The sequence below is a fragment of the Natator depressus genome, chromosome 1 (genome assembly GCF_965152275.1).
Source record: "Natator depressus isolate rNatDep1 chromosome 1, rNatDep2.hap1, whole genome shotgun sequence".
Taxonomy (NCBI): domain Eukaryota; kingdom Metazoa; phylum Chordata; order Testudines; family Cheloniidae; genus Natator; species Natator depressus.
In genome coordinates this window covers 113449940-113474222 of record NC_134234.1, presented here as the reverse complement: position 1 = coordinate 113474222, position 24283 = coordinate 113449940, and the positions used below count along the sequence as shown (strand labels likewise).

The 24283-nt window shown below is 39.9% G+C and overlaps 1 protein-coding gene across 8 annotated transcripts in view; it reads left to right on the top strand.

Annotated features, from left to right (window-relative positions):
- Positions 1-24283, top strand: part of NCK2 (NCK adaptor protein 2) — a 150759-nt gene that overhangs the window by 41644 nt on the left and 84832 nt on the right. For 2 of the 8 annotated variants that reach the window (XM_074964534.1, XM_074964519.1), the window contains exons 2-3: positions 5750-6012; positions 17572-17645. The exons of 3 other annotated variants lie outside the window; for them this stretch is intronic. The gene's annotated coding sequence lies outside the window, so the exon portion shown is untranslated. The remainder of the gene's footprint in view (positions 1-5749; positions 6013-17571; positions 17646-24283) is intronic. 3 more of the 8 variants (XM_074964526.1, XM_074964515.1, XM_074964541.1) reach the window with 2 other exon arrangements.

Below are 24283 nucleotides of genomic sequence, written 5' to 3'. Positions count from 1 at the left end.
TCTTGACATATTCTGTATTTCAAAATTAGGTTTTCTGATAAACAAGAAAAAAATCTATATTGTGCCCAGCACAGACAATTACCTTCATAGGAGGAGTTCTCAATACTCTGGAGTCAAGAGGAAAAATTCCAAAAAACTGAAATCCAGCATACAATGCTTACTCCAGGAAGTACTGGTTTTCCTCATCTTTCTGGGTCTTGTGACATAAAAAAAGTATGACATACACCTTATGCAAGGCTCAGAATGAGATCTTTTCAACAGTGGGTTTCAAGAAATTTCAGGCCCACTATAGTTCCAAGGAAAGTTTGGAATCCTGATCTGTGATGTATGAACACTGAGAATACACTGAAAGGAGTGATGTTCAGTGCCTCACCTCCTTCAGTAATAATGACAACAGACTCTTCCAAGACGGACTAGGAGGTGCATCTCAACAAATTAACAAGAAGTCCCTAGAATCTGCAAAAATCGCAACTTCACATCAGTGTTTTGGAATTAAGGGCTATCAATTTAGCACTGAAATCTCTCCTTCTTCAAATTCAAAGCTCTGTCGTTCAAGTCACAGTAGACAATATGTTAACAGTATATTATGTAAATAAATAAGGAGATGTCTGTTCATCATAACGTTGCCCAAGAAGCAATAAAACTGTATGAGATGGTGGTGCATACATCACAAAATTTACCTGATTGCATTGCATGTAACAGGATCTGACAACCAACTGGCAGATCAACTGAGGAGAGACTCCTCTCAGGTTGTTCATGAATGGCCTCTGAAGGAATCAGTGGTTCAGGATGTGTTCCTTCTCTGAGGATTTCCAAACAGACCTCTTTGCCTCAACACTATATCCCCATGCTTATGTTTCAGAGCAGGGGCAGACATTCATTTGTTGATGGATGCTTTTTTCATCAGTTGGGGGATGTATGCGTTCCTGCTTTGTTAATTTAAAAAAAAAAAATTGACGGTGGTAAAAAAAGAACAGACAGGACTCAGCCAAAATGATACTCGTTGCTCCAATATGTCTAAGACAGCAATAGTACACAGACTTGTTTCTCCTCTCCAAAGGGAAATTCAAATGCTTACCGGTATCACCAGATCTCCTGTCAAAACAAGGGGAAAGAGTACCATCCAGAACCTGAAGCGCTACATCTCACGGCATGGGCGACAGGACTCTGACAACTTTTGAGAACTCTTTCTCTTGAACATGTACTACATAATTTAAAAAAAAACCCAGCTATACAATGGTATGATCTAAAACAGGGGTTTTCAGACTGGGGGTCGGGACCCCTCAGGGGGTCCTGAGGTTATTACATGGGGGGTCACAAGCTGTCAGCCTCCATCCCAAACCCGGCTTTGGCTCCAGCGTTTATAATGGTGTTAAATATATAAAAAAGTGCTTTTGATTTATAAGGGGGGGGGGTTTGCACTCAGAGGCTTGCTATGTGAAAGGGGTTACCAGTACAAAAGTTTGAGAACCACTGATCTAAAATAAGGAGATTTCTCCTGTGGGTATCAGATAAGGGTTTTAATCCAGTATTTGCTCGTAGTCAGTGTATTTTAGAGTACTTGCGTGTCCTAAAGAATAAGGGATTATCCATTGCATCCCTTACAGTGCCTTTAGCTGCAGTAGCAACTTTTCATAATCCTATGGATGGAAACTCAGTTTTTTCATTATATTGTAAAAGGTTTTCAAAGGGTCTGTTGACTCTACCTGCCAGTAATAGACACTGTTTCTCCACGAGACTTAAACTTAGTTTTAACAGACCTTGCTTTCTATTTCATCTCTCCATTAAAACAGGCTTTATTATAGCAGTTACATTGGGTAGAAAAATTAGTTAATAGCAGGTCCTGATGGCAGACCTTTCATTTACAGTTTTTTTTATAATGTCTTCTGCAGTTTCCACAGTATGCATCCGATGAAGTGAGCTGTAGCTCACGAAAGCTTATGCTCAAATAAATTGGTTAGTCTCTGAGGTGCCACAAGTACTCCTTTTCTTTTTGCAAATACAGACTAACACGGCTGTTACTCTGAAACCAGTTTTTTTTATAAAGATAAAGTAGTGCACTTGCTGCCTCCAAGTTTTTACTTCAAGTAACTTTTGATTTTCATGTTAATATGTTAACCTGCCAGTGTTCTTTCCAAAACCTCACACTCATAAAAGTGAATCAAAGTTACGTTGCTTGGATGCTAAGTGTTTTATCTTACTATTTAGATAGAATTAAAGAGTTCAGAACCTCACATTAAACTGTTCATTTCCTATGCAGATAACTGTAAGGGAAAAGCTGTTTCTGCTCAAACTTTAACTAGATGGGCCAGACAAGGCCTGGAAGTGAGTTACAAGAATGTTTCACATTCTCTGCTTACTGCTATTAAAACACATTTTACTAGTGTAGTTGCTACTTCAGCAGCATACTTTTAGACATGTTCCAGTAATTTAAATATGTAAAGCAGCTACACAGAGCTCAATACATTTTTACATAATACATTTTACATAATACATTTTATTATGCATAAGGCATAGCTGCTAGGTCTCATGCTCAATTTGACAAGACTGTTCTGTAATCTGTTTAATTAGGACACCTTATCCCACCATAATATGCACTGCTGACCAAATTGACCCAAAAGTTTATGCAGAGGTCACTAGAAGAAGTGAATGTTTCTTGAGGTTCTTTGAAATGGACTCTGCATATTCACAGACCCCACCATCCTCCTTCCCCTTTGCTGCGGAGTCCTAATTATTCTATACTTTGCATTAGTGATGGAAGGAATTGAGGTGGCAGCCACTGCCATGCCCTTTTTATAGCCACACCCCTCAGAACACTCTAGAATGCTGAAGCGACACATGCGCATGTCAGCACTTACATTCTAACAGACACTACTTACAGAAGGTTCCACCATTCAGCGGTACCAGTCATTGCATATCCCAAAAGTACATCTCGAAGAACCTCGGTTACAAGTAACCAGCCTTCATTTCACAACTTCTTCAGCTCTCAGTCATTTGAAGTCCTAGAGTAGGAGGTGGAACTGCAAACAAAGAGCCAGACTGTGACGATCAGCCGGCACAGTGATTCTTGTTAGTGGGCCTCATTCAGGTGTAGGGAGAGGCTGGTCAAAGGCCGAGTGGCCTGTTAGTTGTTTTCATGACCTCCTCTCTCCAAAGTGATCAGTCTTGGGGAGTCTGGAATGCCAGTCTTCCCTTATGTGGCTTGTTGAATTGAAAAGAGGCTTCTTAGCCTTGCCCTTGATGCTTATGTCTTACATGTTTTGCTTGCTCCGCTTTGTAGTACCTCCTTCCAAAATGCTCAGATAAATCAGATGCGAGGAGCATCTTGGAGCCATGCAGCTTAGTCCAGTCAAGTTTGAATTAGGTCACTTATTTATTTATTTATTTTTAGCTGAGGCTCACTAACATTCTATTTTGTATCACAGAGACTGTTGATATGTGACACCCCTCTTCCCTCCCCCCCCCCCGTAAGAAATCCAGATGCGAAAGACTATATTTGAGGAAGCTGGCATGATCTCATCTATGTGAAAGGTCCTAGAAAGACATTATCACCAGTTCATGAAAAATTCATTATAAAATCACTATAGAAGAAATTGATGAGCAAATATTAGCTCAACAAAAATGTCCCATGATGCATTGTTTTCCGTCCCAGCATTCTATGGGCTTCCGACTGCATTTCACGGCATTTTTTTCAATGGCCCCTGTTTACTGTGTGCCCACCATCTCTGTGTGAAAGGATAGATCCGGCACTGCTCTCTACTGTTGTGGTAACTGTCATTAACACTTTATGGATGGTCATGCAGTATATCATGAGCTTGCTATCTGAACAGGAATCTGAGTTGCCTGACCTGTTGCATGCCATAGAAAGAAACACCACTAGATTACGTTGGGCATTCATGGAGTAGCTGGAGACGGTGGACTGCTGCTTTTGGGCTCGGGGAACAAGCTCTGAGTGGTGGGATCGCATTGTTATGCAGGTCTGGGCTGATGAGCAGTGGCTACAGAACTTTTGGATGCGGAAAGCCACCTTCCTGAAACTGTGTGCGAAGCTTTCCCCAGCCCTGAGGCACAAGGACGCCAAAGTAAGGAGGAGTCCAGTGGCACCTTAAAGACTAACAGATTTATTTGGACATAAGTTTTCATGGGTAAAAAACCACTTCTTCAGATGCAACAAATAAATCTGTTAGTCTTTAGGGTGCCACCTGACTCCTTGCTGTTTTTGTGGATACAGACTAACACGGCTACCCCCTGATACTTGACACCAAAATGAGAGCAGCCCTCCCGGTGTAGGAGCACATGGCAATTGCTGTGCAGAAACTGATGACTCCAGACCGCTACCGATTGGTCGCAAATCAGTTTGGAGTCAGTAAGTTGACCATTGGGGTAGCTTTAATGTAAGCGAGCAGGACCATTAACGGCATCCTTCTCTGAAGGACTGTGACTCCTGGCAGTGTGCTTGAAATAGTGGATGGCATTGTGGAAATGGGCTTCCCTAATTGTCAAGGGGCCACAGATGGAACGCATATTCCAATTTTGGCCCTGGACCATCTTGCAACAGAGTACATCAATAGAAAGGGGTACTTCTCCATGGTATTACAGGTGCTTGTGGATCGCTGCAGGCGTTTCACTGACATCAATGCGGAGTGGTCCTGGAAGGTGCATGACACAAGCATCTTCAGGAACACCAGCCTGTACAGAAAGCTACAAGCAGGGACTTTTTCACCAGACCAGAAGATTCCAGTGGGGGATGTTGAAATGCCCATAGTGATCCTGGGAGACCCAGTGTACCCCTTACTCCCATGGCCCCTGAAGCCTTACATGAGAAACCTGGACAGCAGAAAGGACTGCTTCAACAATAGGTTGAGTAGGTGCAGAATGACTGTGGAATGTGCATTTTGCAGATCAAAAGCACGCTGGAGATGCCTTTATGGCAGGTTTGCTCTCAGTAAGGAAAACATTCCAATGGTCATAGCTGCCTGCTATACACTGCATAATCTTTGTGAAGCTAAGAGCGAAAAGTTTGCACGGGGGGGGGAGTGCCGAGGCCGATTGCCTGGCTGCGGATTTTGAGCAGCCTGATTCCAGGGCTTTTAGAGGTGCATAACGGGAGGCAATTCAAATCAGGAAGGCTCTGAGGCGACATTTTGAGAATGAGAACCAGCGAAGTGTATTTCTGTGCAGGACTCTGCTGTGCTTCATTAGATCAATTTTTGTTTGTAAACACTTGTGGTGATTCCTGACCGGGGTTTTCAGTAAGCAGATGATTAAACTGCATGTATATGTTTTACTATCAGCTGCTATCGCAGTTTGTAGGACACTTGTTATATTTGTTATATTTCAGAGGTTTTGTTTTTATTAAACACCAATTAACACACACACAGTCTTGGTTGAAGGGAGGTACCAGTGCAGGGAAGGTTCTCATAGCTGTGCTTAAGTCCAGATATCATTTTGGAAGCTGTTCAAAGGGATGGAGTGAACAGGAAACCGAGAAGTTCCAGAAAGTTGAAGGAATGTGTGGGAGGAGTTTGGGGAGGGCATGGAAAACATTTCTATGTGGGCTGTGGGAGGCGAGGTGGGGGCAAGCATGCATCTGTTCTGACTGTAACATGACTAGGGACTTCAGCATCGCTGTTTGCTTCTCCATTACTTTTATCATCCACTCAGTGGCCTTTTGAACGATCTCCTGATTTTTTCTTTTCCCATCTTTCCATTTCTTTCCACTCCCTGCTTTCCCTTTTTTCTGCCTCAGAGAATTGCAGCACCTTCTGGAACATGTCCTCCTTGCTCCTCCTTGGTCGCTTCCTTATCGGGTGGAGGCACTCCACTGGTGTGTAGGGGCTTCCCCTGAAGGCCAATTCTGCAGAAGCACAAGAAACAGTACACAGAAGCATGATTGTTAGTGCATGCCTAGCGTTGAATTGTTGTTGTAAAAAATACATCTCTTTGTAACATACCAAGCACTTTCTCACTGACCCTTGGAAAGCACACGTCTCAGCTAACACCCTAAAAATGGTGAGTTCTGCCCGGGTGGGTGGGGGTTGTTGAAGCTGGGTAAAGAGAGACTTTGGTGATTCAAGGGTAGCGGTGCAGGCACCTAGGGACAATATTGTAAATTCTGCCACCATTTTCCATGGTTCATTGAAGCAGATTTCTCACTCCTGAGGGTATGCAAGGGTGCATCTACTTCATATGTGCGGCTTCAGAGCTAGTTCCTATGCTACTCCCCTGTGTGCCACTTTGGTCCCTGCATAAGTGATTGCAGAGTGGCGCAGGAAAGTTTCCTACAGTGGGTGGAGGTCTGCCAAGGAACCTTTGGTAGAGGATTGGCAAGTACCTCCAGGAAAGCTTCCTAGAGATCTCTCTGGAGGATTCTCGTGAAATCTCTTTTGTGCATCAACACACTTTTTGCACCACACAGCTTAGCTTCACAGGGCGATTTGGACCACACTCAAACCCAGCTAGTCTTCCACATTTCTATCCCTTCACCGAGTCCTACAGCATACAAAGCAAAGAACAGCTGTACGTCATATAACCAAACAGCATCAACACAAGTAAATTGCTTTACCAGGGGTCTCCTCTCCTGCTTCTTGCTTGCTGAAGAGGGAATGCTGGGACTGGCCGAACACCTTCCGAGTGGCGAAGAGTTCCTGACTCGCCACACCGGAGGCCCTGCTGTGGGCTCCCCATTGTCTGAAGTCTTGGACAAGGAGGTGAACTTGAAGTGCTGACCAGAGCGGTCTAGATGGATATTGTGGGATACCTCCTGGAGGCTATTTATGGCAACAAAGCCAAGCGCGGTGTCTACACTGACACTTTGTCGATAGGACTTTTTGCTGCAAAGTTTTATGTCTCTTGTGAAGGTGGTTTTATTGTGTCGCCAAAGCAGGAGAGCTTTTTTTTGCCAAAAGTCGCATTGCAATGTGTACATTTCCACTGTTTCATTGAGAAAAGCTGCCTTTTGTCGACAAAACTCTGTAGTGTAGACAAGGCCAAAAGTAAGTAACCTCCCCCTTTAAGTACTAAAAGAACTTGGCTATTTCTGTCTATCTTTTGTTAGACGGTGACACTCTGACACCTTAGAGTGTTGCCATTTCTCCATATAAAAATGCCTAAACCAATTTAAATAAATTTGTTTTAAAAAATACGTTCTGTCTGGATTAAGTTGTTTTGACAAGTTTCAGTTTGATGCAAATTACAAAACAAAATTTATAGTGGAAATGTTAACATTTAATTATAGTCCGTATCAGTACAATTTAGAAAGGGATTCATTTAGGTTTCTTTATGCCTAGTCCTTTTTTCCAACTCCAGATAGTTTTATAACAACACTCCAAAGAGCACCCATAATATAGGGTGCCTCATCTCACTGATTCCGCTTGTCAGTATAGTGAATTGTCAGTTTCCTTTGAAGGTAAAGGAAGTCATGTTTTTAATGAACTTAAAACAACTCTTTCAGACCGTCATTATTTAAAAAGTTACTTGTACCATATATAAACTTTCCTTACCAAGCGCCTTGCCACTCCCAACAGATAAACTGCTGCTCTTCTCACTATACTGAGCTACTTCCAGCAAATCGCAGTTACCCTTCTCCGGTTCACTTTTACAAGCTGTACTCTCAAAGTTCTGTTGTCCTTCCATTACCAACCTCTGCTTCCACAAGGAACTAGATGTTATATTCACTGAGAGACTACCAGTCATATCCAAAGTGTCTAGAGATGAGAGTAGACCTGCCATCCCCTGCATTCTCCAGAGATTAACAGACTCAGCTACCCAGTCTTACCTCTCACTGGCTGGGTCTGGGGTCACAGCCCCGCTGAGCCCTGTCCCTGGTAGCTCCATCCGTGCCGTGGACTCACTTCCCAGCAGCACCTCTGGACAAGGCAAACCTGGTTGGCAGCTGACCTACCCTGCCTGTGGGTCCCCCCATTCAGATGAAGTTACTACTTATATTTTAGTAATGGATGGTGGGGGGGCATATTGTGAAATGGATTTAAAAACAACTACTATTTTTTTCTAAGTGCATGGAATCATGCACAGGCCAGAGTTTGAAGAGAGCATGAGTTCACATGCAGGAGTAAAATGGGAGTACAGGCCAAGTGCACTTTTTCTCTCTCCTAATTAGGCCAGCATTCACATTTTTCACTTTTTTCAGTAATCTAAGGAGCCAGCAACTGTCTGTTTGCTCAGCAGTGAAGGCTTTTTTGTGCTGCAGTTCACATCCCCTCTTTTGTTTTTTCCTGTTTACATAGTATGAATGTTTTAAAAGAAGAAAAATTAAACTGACTTTTGTAGACTGTACAGTACATGGATGGACTTCCAAATTTGTTTCTTCCGATTATATCAGAGGACATATAGCAACATGGCAATTAATGTCATTTCTGACTTTTTTTATGTAAAATAAGAGGCAAAAATATTATGTAAATCGAAGTTTTTGTCTCTTGTTGCCTTAAGTTGTATGTTCTTTGCCCAACTTTTAAAAATAGTATAGTTAGCAGATACTTGCATCTCTTTCTCTCCCCCCCCCCTTCCCCCGGCTCGTTTTCATAAAGGATCGGCAAAGAAACATGGTATAGTTCCATAGACATTCTTCATTCTAAAGGGAAAATATTCAATATATATCATGTCTTGAGTAAACTTATATTTAAATAATTTTTTCTTTCCAACTGTTGGGTTCCAAACTTTCAGTCACCTTTTGACTGACAAGTGTTTATCTAGGTACTGTTTTACAGACACTAGTTATGTTTGCCACAAATGTATGGATAGCTCCCATATTCAGATATATTGTATGCTAAAATAGTATCCTGATTTGAAATGCCTGTCTAGCAGGGAGGTTTTATTGGAACATTTGTAATAGCCCTAGGCTAGAATTGTAGTTGATGTAGTATATTTCAGTCAGTTACAAAGAAGGTAATGAAAAGGAGGACTTGTGGCATCTTAGAGACTAACAAATTTATTTGAGCATAAGCTTTCGTGAGCTCAGATAAATTTGTTAGTCTCTAAGGTGCCACAAGTACTCCTTTTCTTTTTGCTAATACAGACTAATAGGGCTGCTACTCTGAAAGAAGGTAATGTTTAATAGAGATAATTGGCTTTAGTGGTGCAGTGAACTGGCAAACTGCCCACATGATCTTCCTTGCAGGAAGAGTGCATGGTAAAGTGTTGCTTTACAGTTGCTCCCCAGAAGGCTACTGGTTATATGTCAAGCACTGAATTTTACAACAATTATCAGAGTCACTTGAACTAATTATCCTTTGAATTGAAATCCCTAGGCTACACAACATAGGTTTATGGGTAGGCTATTGATACTTAATACACCACAAAGAGCTTATTTTAGTTCATGTCAGAGAGGTTGAACAGGGGAGAATCAAAAATTGTGAAGGCCTGAAAGGATGTCATTTAAAACAATCCTTACAAGACGGAACCTAAGGTGTTTTTTTTTTGTTTTTTTGTTTTTTTTAGCAGTGGGGCTAAAGAAGGGGCAGATTTTAGATCTGTTAATCTATCTCCTTTTTCACTCTTTTTTTTTCATGTACTTAGTAAAGTATAATTACAAAAGCATTAATTCAATCTTATACTGTACCTCCTAAAATCATTATGAACTGTGTACATTAGCTAAAAGTTTATTATTGAATATTTATTTCTTGATGCTTGGAGTACAACAGTCATTTTATGTCTGATGCTGTTAGCTGATATTGTATCAAAAACTATTCCTGTCTCTTTGACTGTGATCCTTGCCTTAAGACAGTTTATTAAACCCTGTTTCGACAAAATAAAGTTTAAACTCTTTATCCTGGCTTTGCAAGATGTTGCAAACTGAGTGCTCAGCACTGTAAAAGATACAAATGATAGTCTTTGTCCTGAATATTCGTTTGAAAGAGAAACGAGACAGTGTGAGATTGTGTTTTAAAATATATATTACATCTGCCCTTCCTCCTTCTTCCATGTTTGTACCTTCACTTCCCTCTGATGCCCTCCTCTATGTGTATGCTTCTCAACTTGTTCTCTTATTTGTATCCCCAAGCCTTCACAGTAAATAAAAGCAATTTTATTTGAGTCCCATTATCTTAATTTGTGAGGCACCTCAACATGTTGTCTTCTGTATCTTCCTGTGCTAGATTTTGCTCATTTCCTAATCTTTGTTTTAGAATAATGCTAGTGGTATGCATTTGATTCTGCTCTTGGCATCCTTTGAGAAGCAGGTAAGTTTTGCAGTGTTGCAAGGGAACTGTTTAATCTCTCATACGAGTCAATAGAAATACAATTCACAGAATCCTTACCACCTTTTGAATAATACTGTTCAGGAAACTTAGAAACAGTTTAGAAAATTAAATGTGTAATGTGAACAAAAGAGTGGCCATACTGGGTCAGACTAATGGTCCATCTAGCCCAGTATCCTGTCCTCTGACAGTGGTCAATGCCAGAGGCATCAAAGGAAGTGAACAGAACAGGGCAATTATCAAGTAATCTATTCCCTGTTGTCCATTCTGAGCATCTAGCAGTCAGAGGCCAAGGGACACCCAGAGCATGAGGTTGGATCTCTGACCATCTTGGCTAATAGCCATTGAAGGATCTGTTTCAGAGTAACAGCCGTGTTAGTCTGTATTCGCAAAAAGAAAAGGAGTACTTGTGGCACCTTAGAGACTAACCAATTTATTTGAGCATGAGCTTTCGTGAGCTACAGCTCACTTCATTGGATGCATACCGATGAAGTGAGCTGTAGCTCACGAAAGCTCATGCTCAAATAAATTGGTTAGTCTCTAAGGTGCCACATTGAAGGATCTGTCCTTCATGAATTTATTTAATTCTTTTTTCAACCCAGTTATACTTTTGGCCTTCACAACATCCCCAGGCAATGAGTTCCCCAGGCTGACTGTGCGTCGTGTGAAGAAGTACTTCCTATGAGTTGTTGTAAACCTATTGATTTTATTGGGTGTCCGCTGGTTTTTGTGTTATGTGACAGGGTAAATAACACTTCCCTGTTCACTTTATCCACACCATTCATGATTTAAAGACCTCTATTGTATCCCCCCTTAGTCGTCTCTTTTCTAAGCTGAACAGTCCCAGGCTTTTAAATCTCTCCTCATAAGGAATTGTTACCTGCAAAAATCTAGGGCACCCCGCCTATACCCTACTAAGGGGTCAAGGCGTGACCCAGTCAATTTAGGCACTCCCACTCTTTCCCTTTCCTAGGGCTTAGGGCATAAGGCACCTATCCTTGCCTGCCCCCCAGGGCTCAGGAAGAAATCTGGTCAATTTAAGTACCCGTCCTTTCTCTCATGGGGGCTCAGGGCTCTACAGGTCTGTGAAATCTTTTCCCAGTGAAAGAGCTGTAAACAGCTGTGCTCTAAACATCTATTTATCAGCAACACACACAGAATACGGATACCAAGCAAATCTCTTATGCTCACCACTCCCAATATACAGACAAATTTCACTCGATGGCCAGTCAGGATAGACTCATCTGGGGGTTCCTGCCGATGCCTCTGCACATCACGGTCATGCAGAGGGGTCAGAATTCCAGCAGCTTGATGTTGAACTGCAGTCTGGAAATGGTTCCCAAAGAACATTATTTTTGATTTACGTTGTGTAGGTAAAACTAGCTATCTCCTTCAAATTTACTAAACCTATCACATTATCCCACACTCCTAAATAACAAAAATTTTAACCAATTATACACTGGCACCAATATGTCCTCCTTCCTACCCAAGTTCTTTACATTTTGTCTTTCATGCCCAAATTGTAACTTAGTTGTGACCTTCTCTGTTTGTGCAGATGGTCAGCATAAAATGCTGGTCATAGCTTATCTTACCATTTGTTGAGTCTTTTTCTGTATTCTCCCTAATTTCCCAGTGCCTTTACAACCTTAGTGGTTATAACTCTCCTTAGGGACATTCCTGAGGTGGGGGTGCTTTAGCAGCAGCTGTTGTTCCTTTTTTTCTTTTAATTTCAATTTTAATGGTGAACTCCCAAGGCTGGTTTAGTATGGGGGGAGGTTTGATCAGGTCTCAGGCCTACAGAACCAGTCGTATACCCTTAACTATTTTTGTTACCCTTTCTATACCTTTTCCATTTCTAATATAACTTTTTTGTGATGAGGTGACCAGAACTGCATGCAGTATTTAAGGTATGGGCGTACCACAGTTTTACATGATTGTGATATTTTCTGTCTTATTATCTATCCCTTTCCTAATGGTTCCTAACATTTAGTTAGCTTTTTTTGACTGCTGCTGCATACCGAGTGGGTGTTTTTAAGAGAGCTGTCCATAATGACTCCAAGATCTTTCTTGAGTGATAACTGCTAATTTAGACCCCATCATTTGTATGATAGTTGGGGTTTTGTTTTCAAAATGCATTATTTTCATGGTTTCAGAGTAGCAGCAGAGTTAGTCTGTATCTGCAAAAAGAAAAGGAGGACTTGTGGCACCTTAGAGACTAACAAATTTATTTGCGCATAAGCTATTTGAGCATAAGCTTTCGTGAGCTACAGCTCACTTCATTGGATGCATTCAGTGGAAAATACAGTGGGGAGATTTATATACACAGAGAACATGAAACAATGGGTGTTACCACACACACTGTAAGGAGAGTGATCGGGTAAGGTGAGCTATTTGCAAGGTTGACTATCACTACAAAAGATTTCCTCCCCCCCCCCCCCTTTTGCTGGTAATAGCTCACCTTACTTGATCACTCTCTGTGTATAAATCTCCCCACTGTATTTTCCACTGAATACATCCGATGAAGTGAGCTGTAGCTCACAAAAGCGTATGCTCAAATAAATTTTAGTCTCTAAGGTGCCACAGGTATTCCTTTTCTTATTTTGCATGTGGCTTATATCCAGAACAGGAGAATAAAATGGAAACATTAAAGTTTTAAGTCAGATCCATATAAAGATTTTCTTGCTTTCCATTGTCAGCATCTCCTGCTTTACTTCTGTGTGGACAATAAGTGTTAGGCTGGCAAAACGTATCCTAACAGTGCAAGATTTAAGAAAGAATAAGTAATATCCTCTCTGGATTTTCATACTTTTTTTTATCCAGAGCCAAAGGATGGACTATTAATTGTGATATTTAAAGTCCCAGAAATTCTGCACTATTTTTAAGACTTTTTCTCCTTATCCCCAAATACTACTTGAAATATTAGGACTAATCCTTTTCACAGATGAGAACACAACTTATCCCATATAATTTTCTTAAAACAGGAGTTCATTTTATTCATGAGGAGAAAAGGTTTTCCAGGTCATCCTGAGTTTTCAAAGTCCAGCTGCTCCTGTCTTATGGCTTTTTATCCCATTTACAATTAATATTTTAGAGTTCTGTAAGTGTTATTAAACCTTGTATCAGGATGCTATTCTCCAGTCCAAAACTTTGTTTCTATATTCTGTGGAATAATTTTTTTCTAGTCATTGAAATATTCTTGTAATGAGTATTTTATTAGTAAGTTCTGTGTTTCTTTATTCAGCTTTTTTTGAGATCCAAATTCCCATCCTTAAATTGCCAGTAGTTTTGCAGCTCCCACATTTCCCATCGTAACCTGTGAACATTTTGGTTGGGGGTGAAAATTGGTCGTTTGAAGGAGGTGGTTCTCAGTTTACTATGTAGCAGGGTAGCTTCCCATGTCCAGCAAGCTAAAGATTTTCATAGGATACCAAAACCAGAATGGAGCCAAGAGAACATGGTGACCAGCCTCCATCTTGTGCTTGTGTGCCTCTCCCTCTGTTGTGTTTTGTGTCAGTGTTAGGGACTTGTGTATACTTCTGGCTAAATCGGCACTGCTGCAATCGATACAGCGGTGTCAATTTAGTGGGTCTGGTGAAGACAAGCTAAGTCGATGGCAGAGCACTCTCCCGTCAATGTCTGTACTCCACCTCCCTGAGAGGCGGAAGGTAAATTTGTGGGAGAGCATCTCCTATCAACCTAGGTCGACTTACAGTAGTGTAGACCAGACCTTAGTATCGAATCAGTAATATCAAAGAGGTTTTGGTGTTGTATTGTTTTTCCTTTGAAATTTGTACACTGTCAGGTGGTCTTATTATTTTGAGCTGTTTTTATGAAGGTTGACTGAGGTGTCGAAAATGGAACGACGGGTGTCAGTTAAAAATGCTGGATTATTTTCCCTTTAGATATTTGGAAAAAATTAACCCAGTCCCCTCTAGAGTTGCTAACCCTCTAGGGTTGGCCTTGAGTCTCCAGGAATTAAAGATTAATCTTTAATTAAAGATTGTCATGCGAAGAAGCTTTCAGGAATACGTCCAACCAGAATTGGCAATCCAAGTCCCCTCTCTGTTCAAAACTACTTCCTTTGCAATCAAAAGTGAGAAACAAACAAAAAAAGCCTGGGGATGAATAAAATAATAATACTGTTTTTGAAGCAAAATTTCTCACACACACAATTATATCTAACAGATTTATCAATGAACTGGAATACAATAACTGGCAAAAGAAACCAAAGTTGGTACCAAATGGGGACAATATTTTGTAGAGACATGTTAATTATCTAATAGCTACTTAGTTTTAAAGTATGTGGAGGACTGGAAAAAAAGGGCTAGGATTAGAGGGAGACTTTGTGAGTAAAAATAAACATATTTTTTCCATGTTATCCAGGGTGTTCTTCTGGTACAGACCTAACAGGATGTTACAGAATTTTTAGCCAGTAAGTGGAGGGGTGGGGGGAGTATTTCTGCCCCCTCCAAGGCACGAATTAATATTGCTTCATTTATTTCCTCTCTTCAGGATCGCTCTTAATCTTATAATTGCAAATAGAGAGTGCTAATTTCCAGTGAGAATTACAGTCAATCCAAAATAGGGCACAAGAATCCTCTGCTTGTCCCCTTTGTCCACTGAATTTCAGAGCGACAAGGTGGGTGGGTGAGGTAGTATTGGACCAACTTCTGTTGGTGAGAGAGACCTGCTTTTGATCTACACAGAGCTCTTCCTCAGGTCTGGGAAAGATATTCAGAGTGTTACAGCTAAATACAAGATCAAAGAGATAGTTTAGCATAAGTAGTGAGCATATTCTAAGGGACCATTGCAGGTGAAGTGGCCTGTTAGCACCCCTGTATTCATAAGACAAAAAGAGGAGTTAGTGTGTCACAGATTGTTGTAGTACGCCATAAATCTGGTGTGTATATTAACACCATAGAATCACAGGACTGGAAGGGACCTCGAGAGGTCATCTAGTCCAGTCCCCTGCACTCATGGCAGGATTAAGTACTATTTGGATCATTCCTGAGAGGTGTTTGTCTAACCCGTTCTTAAAAACCTCCAGTGGTGGAGATTCCACAACCTCCATAGGCAATTTATTCCAGTGCATAACCACCCTGACAAGTTTTTCCTAAGGTCCAACCTAAACCTCCTTTGCTACAATTTAAGCCCATTGCTTCTTGTCCTATCCTCAGAAGTAAAGAACAATTTTTCTCCCTCCTCGTAACAACCTTTTATGTACTTGAAAACTGTTATCGTGTCGCCTCTGTCTTCTCTTTTCCAGACGAAACAAACCCAATTTTTTCAATCTTCCCTCATAGGTCATGTTTTTTAAACCTTTAATCATTTTTGTTGCTCTTCTCTGGACTTTTTCCAATTTGTTCACATCTTTCCTGAAATGTGGCACCCAGAACTGGACATGGTACTCCAGTTGAGACCTAATCAGCGTGGAGTGGAGCAGAATGACTTCTTGTGTCTTGCTTACAACACACCTGCTAATAGATCCCAGAATGTTGTTTGCTTTTTTTTGCAACAGTGTTACACTGTTAACCCATATTAAGCTTGTGGTCCACTATTGGCCCCAGATCCCTTTCTGCAGTACTCCTTCCTAGGCAGTCATTTTCCACTTTGTATGTGTACAACTGATTATTCCTTCCTAAATGGAGTACTTTGCATTTGTCCTCATTGAATTTCATCCTATTTAGTGCAGACCATTTCTCCAGTTTATCCAGATCATTTTGAATTTTAATCCTATCCTCCAAAGCACTTGCAACCCCTCCCAGCTTGGTATCGTCTGCAAACTTTGTAAGTGTACTCTCTATGCCATTATCTAAATCAGTGATGAAGATATAGAACAGAATGAGACCCAGAACTGATCTCTGCGGGACCCCACTTGTTATGCCCTTCCAGCACGACTGTGAACCGCTGATAACTACTCTGTGGGAACGGTGTCTAGCAAAGTAATGAATTTAAGCTCTCAGGCTTGTCTTTTGAAAGGGTTGTGCAGGTTTCCTTTGAGGATGAGCACTGATAGGTCAGATATAGTGGAATCACTTTGTGAAAAGTGTTCACTCACAGGTGGCATGGTTTTTTTGTCTTGTCATTTTCCTCTGTCAGTTCATTAGAGAGTGTGGTGATTGTCTGGCTTCACCCACATAGTTGTTATCAGGGCATTTAGTGCACTGGATGGGGTACACCATATGGTGTGATAAGCATGTGTAGGACCCAGAGATCTTGAAAGGAGTGTTGGGGGCGGGGGGTGCTGATCATTGTAGGAATGGAGATATGTATGCAGGTTTTGCGTCTGTTGTACTGGCAGGATCTGGTGCCCCTTTGAGTTGGTGTGGCCTGTTCTGTGGGGAGCTTGCTTCTGATGATGGAGGTTGGAGAGAATTGGGGCTTGTATGAAGGCCAGAAAAGGCGGTTCAGAAAATATTTTTTTCAGGATGGGTCCCCCTTGAGTATGGGTTGTAGTTTGATGTTACCACTTATGAGTTCCAGTGTGGAGTAGTAGGTGACAACTAAGTGTGTTCGGTCAGAGGGGGTTTTATTTCTGTATTGAAGTAGGTTCTCTTGTGGTATTTGGGTGGCCCGTTCCATGATGCAATCTATACATCCACCAAACAAGGACACTCTGCCAGAGAAGTAATTTTCATTAGCTAAAAATTATACCACAAAATGAAACGCAACAAAACGGTCATTTTTGTTCCTTGTTTGAATTGGATTTGTTTTGTTTGTTTGATTAAAACTGGGCTAGCTATTTTTGTGAGTACGTCTTAGCATTTTGGGAGCACAGTACTACCAATGATGAATTAATGGATTTGCAATATGTGAGCTGTCAGACATTCTACAGGGTTTGAAATGTAATTAAAAATGGCAATGACTCTAGTCATTTAGTCCCTTCTAAAATATTATTCTATGACTAAAAATATTTACTTGGATATAAATTAACACTGTTTATTATATGGCATTTTAAAACATGGTGGCAAATTAATATACTGTTGTAAAAAGGAAAGGGCAGAAGTTAATTGCTTTGACAAATGTGGTCATTTTAACTTACTGTATTTTTACTTCAGTTTATACACAGTGCCTCTCACAGCATGCTGTTTTTATTATTTGGATGGACTACAATTCTTTACAATCCTTCTATATATAGTTCTTGTTGAAAATAAAGAATAATTTTTTGGTGTATCGGATCATACCAAATGAAGTCTAACAAATAAATTAACTTAAATAAATTCTGCCACACTATACTTGCCCTGCTGTACAGATTTACTTTTGAAAATTTTGTACAACTTAATCCAAATTGCATAGATAAAAATCCTGAGGTAAATTTATTGCTAGAATTGAAATGTCTGCATCTTTGCTGTTTCAGTGACTTCTTGTGAACATAATTTTATTGGAAAATCCTGGCTTTCGCTGTCTGGATCCTTTAACAGTGTGCCAAAGGTGAGATGACTCCTGCCTCCTTCTCATAATTTAAGATGATACAAAGCTAATTGGATGAATTATTTGTTACTCTGGTTGTTTAATGTACTTCAGTGATTATAAATTGTTAGGCTACCAAAAAAAGTGTTAAAGCTTTTTCCTCCACTAATTTGAGCCAAGTAAATTTTAGCTCTCTTTCATAAGTGAAGAGGGTCAGATTTAATAATTAGATATTGCTGAGAGCTGTATTTGGCTCTTACCCTATATTGTCTGTTATCTTGCTTCAAGATTTTTTTTTTTACAGTCCTCAGCCATAATTTGTTAGCTTTGCTTTATTAACAGGCTCAGCATTGATTCCTCATGGTTTCCTAAAAACTAGCTCCGTAAAATAAATACTATTGCATACAATGTTTAAAGACAAATAGAATTTTGTTTATCACTTGCTTAATGTATATGGCTTTCTTATAAAGGAGCAGCAGAACTGCAGTTGGTACATTCTAAGGATATTTTTTGGGCAGTCTCCAAAGACATGAGGTTGCCTGATTAAATTGTGTTTTTATACAAGATTCATTTTACAGAAGAATTTTGTTAATTCCTATTTTCCTAATCCACACACCACACCATTTGCACATAGCAACTGTTCTCTGTCACCAGGATTTAGCAGAAATTTATTACCAGAATGCTGTGTGAAGAGGCTTCATCTTACTAAGACCCCAGTTTACAAAAAAAAATACAACAGAACACTGAATAGTTTTGTGGCTGCTGTATAGAGTTGGGAGCCATGAGAGCAATGTTCTGTTCATGGCTCTGCCATATATTTCTTAAATTTATTGAGACGAAATCATCTAATCTCTCTGCTCCTTAGTTTCTTCATCTATAAAAGGAAAAAGGATGTTGTGTGAGACTGAGTTCTTGAAAATGTATAAAGTATTTGAAATGTTTAGATGGAAGGTAATATGAAAGTACTGAATGTGCTTTTAATTTGTTTTGAGTTCTGTTAAGAACCTGTATAATGATAGAAACTAAACATCACTTGTTAAATAAATACATGTGTACTTAGTAATGCATTATTTTTACTTTTTTATCTTTGCTTGTTTGTAGTGGCTAACTTAAACATAGTAATTTGTAATGAGTTTTTAGCATAAATGTAGTGACATTTTATTGTATGTGAATTGGCAAAGATGTATCTTAACAAAAGGGAAAACAAAAACAAAAAAATACCACTGACTTTACCAAACCTTTTTTAACAATACTTGCTATTTTTCATATGAAAGATGAAATGCCACTATTTGTAGTAGTATACTGTTACATAATAGTCAAGGATTTACACACCACTTAGCTCAGAGTTTTGCCATTTCCTGATAGACCTTGTGAGTCGATGTTAGGTGAACCACTTAAAATAAGAATAAACACAACAATCCTTGTGAAATTAAGAAGAGGTATGTGTATGTGCACACATACATACTGTACTTTTTTTTTTTTTGCATACCTCTCGACTTTCTTCTTATAGTAGAGGTAGAAGTACTTGAACTAGTTTGGTAGAAGACAACAGTAGAAGCTTTTTGTACACAAGGCACTGATTCATGTTTAATCTTAACCTGTGACTAGTACAGTTGCCATTTATGGGATAATTTACACAATTTAAGTTAAGGACATGCTTAAGTGCTTTGCTGAATCAGGCCCAAAGTATGTACTTAATTCAAATGTGGGTTTACATAGTAAAAAATTTATTTTGTGATAAACATGGTTTATTTTTTGTAGCCACATGTGGTTTTTATGCTTTTCATAAGTAATGTAGTGACTGCACGTTCTGAGAATATCTACTTTCGTATTTAATACATTTAAAACTAGGACACTTAGTGTAAGTCAAAATAGTCTGTTACATTAAACTTTGTGTGCTTCAATGTGTAATGGTTTTCAGTAAATTTTATTGTATACAGATACTTGTTTGTCTAAGATATTAATATAATTTGAAGTGCAGAAGTAGAATAGTCTTCATTTTTCACTTGTAGAATTATTTCTGTCTTAGAGTAATTCTTAAATGCCACATTAAAGAACATCTTGTGATGAGAACATCACTAAATTCTAATCTAAGATTTTTCAGAGAGACTGATTTGCAATAATTTGTTATCCCAGCATGAGGGTGTAAATATAGTCTGTTTTAGAATGTAATATTGCCAAGACTATTACGCTGCAGTTTTAAACTGGGGAGACTTGTTACTAATTTCTTTCAGTCAAAGAAAATGGGTTACATTTTACAGTTTTACAATACAAGATATTTGCTAAAATATTTTGGATAATCGTATGTTTACTGGCAAGGATTAATTTGGTTATAGACACTTAGAAAATGGATATATGGAGGTATATTTTATAGGTATCAAAGTCTTTTTTTTTTTTAAGAGCATCTTTCTTCATAACCCTTACAGCATATGCTCATTAGGTCATTTAATGATACACGTATGAAGAAGAGTGTTTAAGGCCACGTCTACACTAGTACTTATGTCAGCAAAACGTTTGTTGCTCAAGGGTGTGAAAAGACACACTCCTGAGTGACGTAATTTTCATCAGCATAAGTAGTCATGTGCACAACGGTATGTTGATGGGAGAGTTTCTTCCACCGATATAGCTACCACCACTCATTGTGGGTGATTTAATTATGTCAATGGGAGAGCTCTCTCCTGTCAGCATTAGAGCAGCTACACAAGAAATCCTTACAGTGGCACGGCTGCGTTGGTAAAGCTGTGCTGCTGTAAACTCTTTAGTGTAGACTTAACCTAAATTGGACAAGATTAGATGTAAACAGGTACAAATGAAAATTGATCACAATCCACTGTGACCTCATTTTGATAAGCCTGTTGAGTGACAAACATCCTCAGTAAGTATTTCTGCAGTGCTTATGTGTAGGACCAGTGAGTAAAGTGTTGAAGTAACTCTAAGTAGAGGGTACTCCAACACCTTGTGGGATCGGGCACTTAATTATTATAGTATCTTAAATGTCAACTCTGTAGTTCATCATTAAAGGAGAACAACCATAAATAAGAACATTTAATAAAGCTAGCTGATGGCGATGGATTCTGGAACGCTTACTGGAGCTTACTATGTTTGAGCATTAATGTGGGTGAGACTGCTTCAGGATTTATATTAAGTTAAAACTTTCAAGAAAATATTATGCACTCTTCCAGCTTGATGCTATACACATTTTGGTATAATACAAATTGCTAAAAGGATAAAGAGTACAAACTAAATAGGTACTTGGTGCCATGTCAAAAAACAAAGATTCAGATCAGGTCTAGACTAAAAACTATGTTACCCAAATATGTTGCTCGGGGTGTAAAAAATCCACACCTCTGAGCAGTATAGTTAAGCCAACCTAACTCCCTGGTGTAGACAGTGCTAGGCTGGCAGAAAAATTCTGCCACTGCCTCTCAGGGAGGTAGATTTGAAGCACCGCAGCTGTGCCGCTGTAGCAGTTTAAATGTAGACATAACTTCAGTCAATTATGTCAAGCAGTACTGGTGTACCTGGTGTAAATCTAATCCTTAAATGCAGCTCTAGGTTTATATGGAAAAGATTTATTGAAATTTAGTTTCTTTTATTGATTGAAGTTACAGAATACTGCACTAACCCTCTTGCAGTGACACAGTATTTTTAAACCATTGTTTTAGGCAATGAAAATTTATTAACAAGCTATAAATACACTTGAGAAAAGAGTTGACTGTGTGTTATACATTACATAAATTATTTAATTTTCTCTTGATCAAAACAGTTAGCCAGTTTAAACAGATTTTTGTGTGTGAGTGTAATAATTAGAGAAGTCCTCATTTGGAAATCAAAACCATGTTTGTTTTTAACTAGTATCGGAAATGGATCATTCAAGAACACTTGTTTGTACATTCAGTGTTTATACATTTGGCCAATCCTCATTGCATTTGTAGAACTATAACATTTTCTGTCATTGTCAGAACCAAATCTAGAACTTATAGTTATAATTTGATATGGAGCCTTTCCACTCTAAGTATCAGCATCAAATGCAGCCCCGATCTGTTGTGACATATAGTACCCTCTGATGGCTCTAAAGTGGTTTCTGTGATACGCTGTTGTGATTTCAGTCTAGTTTCTAATTTATTAGATTCCTCCTCCTCCTCCTCCTCCTCATCATCATCATCAAAAAACCGCCACGCAATTGAAATTAATTGTCAAGAATTCAGTTCATTTAAAAAAAGTAAAAGGGAAATAACAATTTTTTCTTGTTGTGTAGCTTACTAGCCAAAGTTGCCTTTGTGGACTCTGTACCTCCTAATTTGATTTATCATATTTCCTAGTTCTGAGACACAGAGAAATTAAGGGTTTATGCCTGTAAAGTGCTGAGTACTCTGGCCAACCCAGCAAAGATTGAAGCATATACTTAACTTTATTCATGTGCTTAAAAATTAAGCATGTGCTTAAAATACTTTCCTGGATGGGGGTCAGAGTGTTTAGCACCTTAAAGAATCAAATCTTAAGTGATTTGACCAAGGTCCCACACAGAGCCAGTTGCAGAAGTTGGATCTGGATCTAAAATCATGATTTAGACTTAACCTAATGCACCAAATCGATTGGGATTTTGTTCTAATTTTTCTAAGGTGATACTATAAGTAGAAACAACCCAGAATTAAAGTAATCCCATTTAAAGCATGTAACTGTGTCAGGTTTTGTGAGTTGATTATAGATACACTTATATCATGGGATGGCTTAGAATGTGATGGATATCTCTAAATGCTGCATCACTGCTAGATATCTGACACAGTTAAGTAACATCAGAAGAGGAGTGTCCCAGAATGCTGAAAGCATTATGATTGGGCTGGTAAATAGTTTATATCTTTACTTTATCCAAAGGAAGCGTGACTGTTTACACCAGCTGAAGAATTAGTAGGAGAAGTAAAAGTGGATGGGAACCTGGGAGGCAGTGACCATGAGATGGTCGAGTTCAGGATCCTGACACAGGGAAGAAAGAAGAGCAGCAGAATACGGACCCTGGACTTCAGAAAAGCAGATTTTGACAACCTCAGGGAACTGATGGTCAGGATCCCCTGAGAGAATAACATAAGGGGGAAAGGAGTCCAGGAGAGCTGGCTGTATTTTAAAGAATCCTTATTGAGGTTACAGGGACAAACTATCCCGATGTGTAGAAAGAATAGTAAATATGGCAGGCGACCAGCTTGGCTTAACAGTGAAATCCTTGCTGATCTTAAACACAAAAGAGAAGCTTACAAGAAGTGGAAGATTGGACAAATGACCACGGAAGAGTATAAAAATATTGCTCGGGCATGCAGGAGTGAAATCAGGAAGGCCAAATCACACCTGGAGTTGCAGCTTGCAAGAGATGTTAAGAGTAACAAGAAGGGTTTCTTCAGGTATGTTAGCAACAAGAAGAAAGTCAAGGAAAGTGTGTGCCCCTTACTGAATGAGGGAGGCAACCTAGTGACAGAGATGGTGGAAAAATCTAATGTACTCAATACTTTTTTTGCCTCTGTCTTCACGAATAAGGTCAGCTCCCAGACTGCTGCACTGGACAGCACAGCATGGGGAGGTGGTGACCAGCCCTCTGTGAAGAAAGAAGTGGTTCGGGACTATTTAGAAAAGCTGGACAAGCACAAGTCCATGGGGCCGGATGCACTGCATCCAAGAGCGCTGAAGGAGTTGGCTGATGTGATTGCAGAGCCATTGGCCATTATCTTTGAAAACTCACGGCGATCGGGGGAAGTCCCGGATGACTGGAAAAAGGCTAATGTAGTGCCCATCTTTAAAAAAGGGAAGGAGAGTTCTGGGAACTACAGGCCAGTCAGCCTCACCTCAGTCCCTGGAAAAATCATGGAGCAGGTACTCAAGGAATCAATTCTGAAGCACTTAGACGAGAGGAAAGTGATCAGGAACAGTCAGCATGGATTCACCAAGGGCAAGTCATGCCTGACTAATCTAATTGCCTTCTATGACGCGATAACTGGCTCTGTGGATGAGGGGAAAGCAGTGGACATGTTTTTCCTTGACTTTAGCAAAGCTTTTGACATGGTCTCCCACAGTATTCTTGCCAGTAAGTTAAAGTAGTATGGGCTGGATGAATGGACGATAAGGTGGATAGAAAGCTGGCTAGATTGTCAGGCTCAACGGGAAGTGATCAATGGCTCCATGTCTAGTTGGCAGCCGGTATCAAGTGGAGTGCCCCAAGGGTCGGTCCTCAGGCCGGTTTTGTTCAATATCTTCATTAATGATCTGAAGGATGGTGTGGATTGCACCCTCAGCAAGTTTGCAGATGACGCTAAACTGGGAGGAGAGGTAGATACGCTGGAGGGTAGGGATAGGATACAGAGGGCCCTAAACAAATTAGAGGATTGGGCCAAAAGAAATCTGATGAGGTTCAACAAAGATAGGTGCAGAGTCCTGCACTTAGGACGGAAGAATCCCATGCACTGCTACAGACTAGGGACCGAATGGCTCAGCAGCAGTTCTACAGAAAAGGACCTAGGGGTTACAGTGGACGAGAAGCTGGATATGAGTCAACAGTGTGCCGTTGTTGCCAAGAAGGCCAATGGCATTTTGGGATGTATAAGTAGTGGCATTGCCAGCAGATCGAGGGACGTGATCGTTCCCCTCTATTCGACATTGGTGAGGCCTCATCTGGA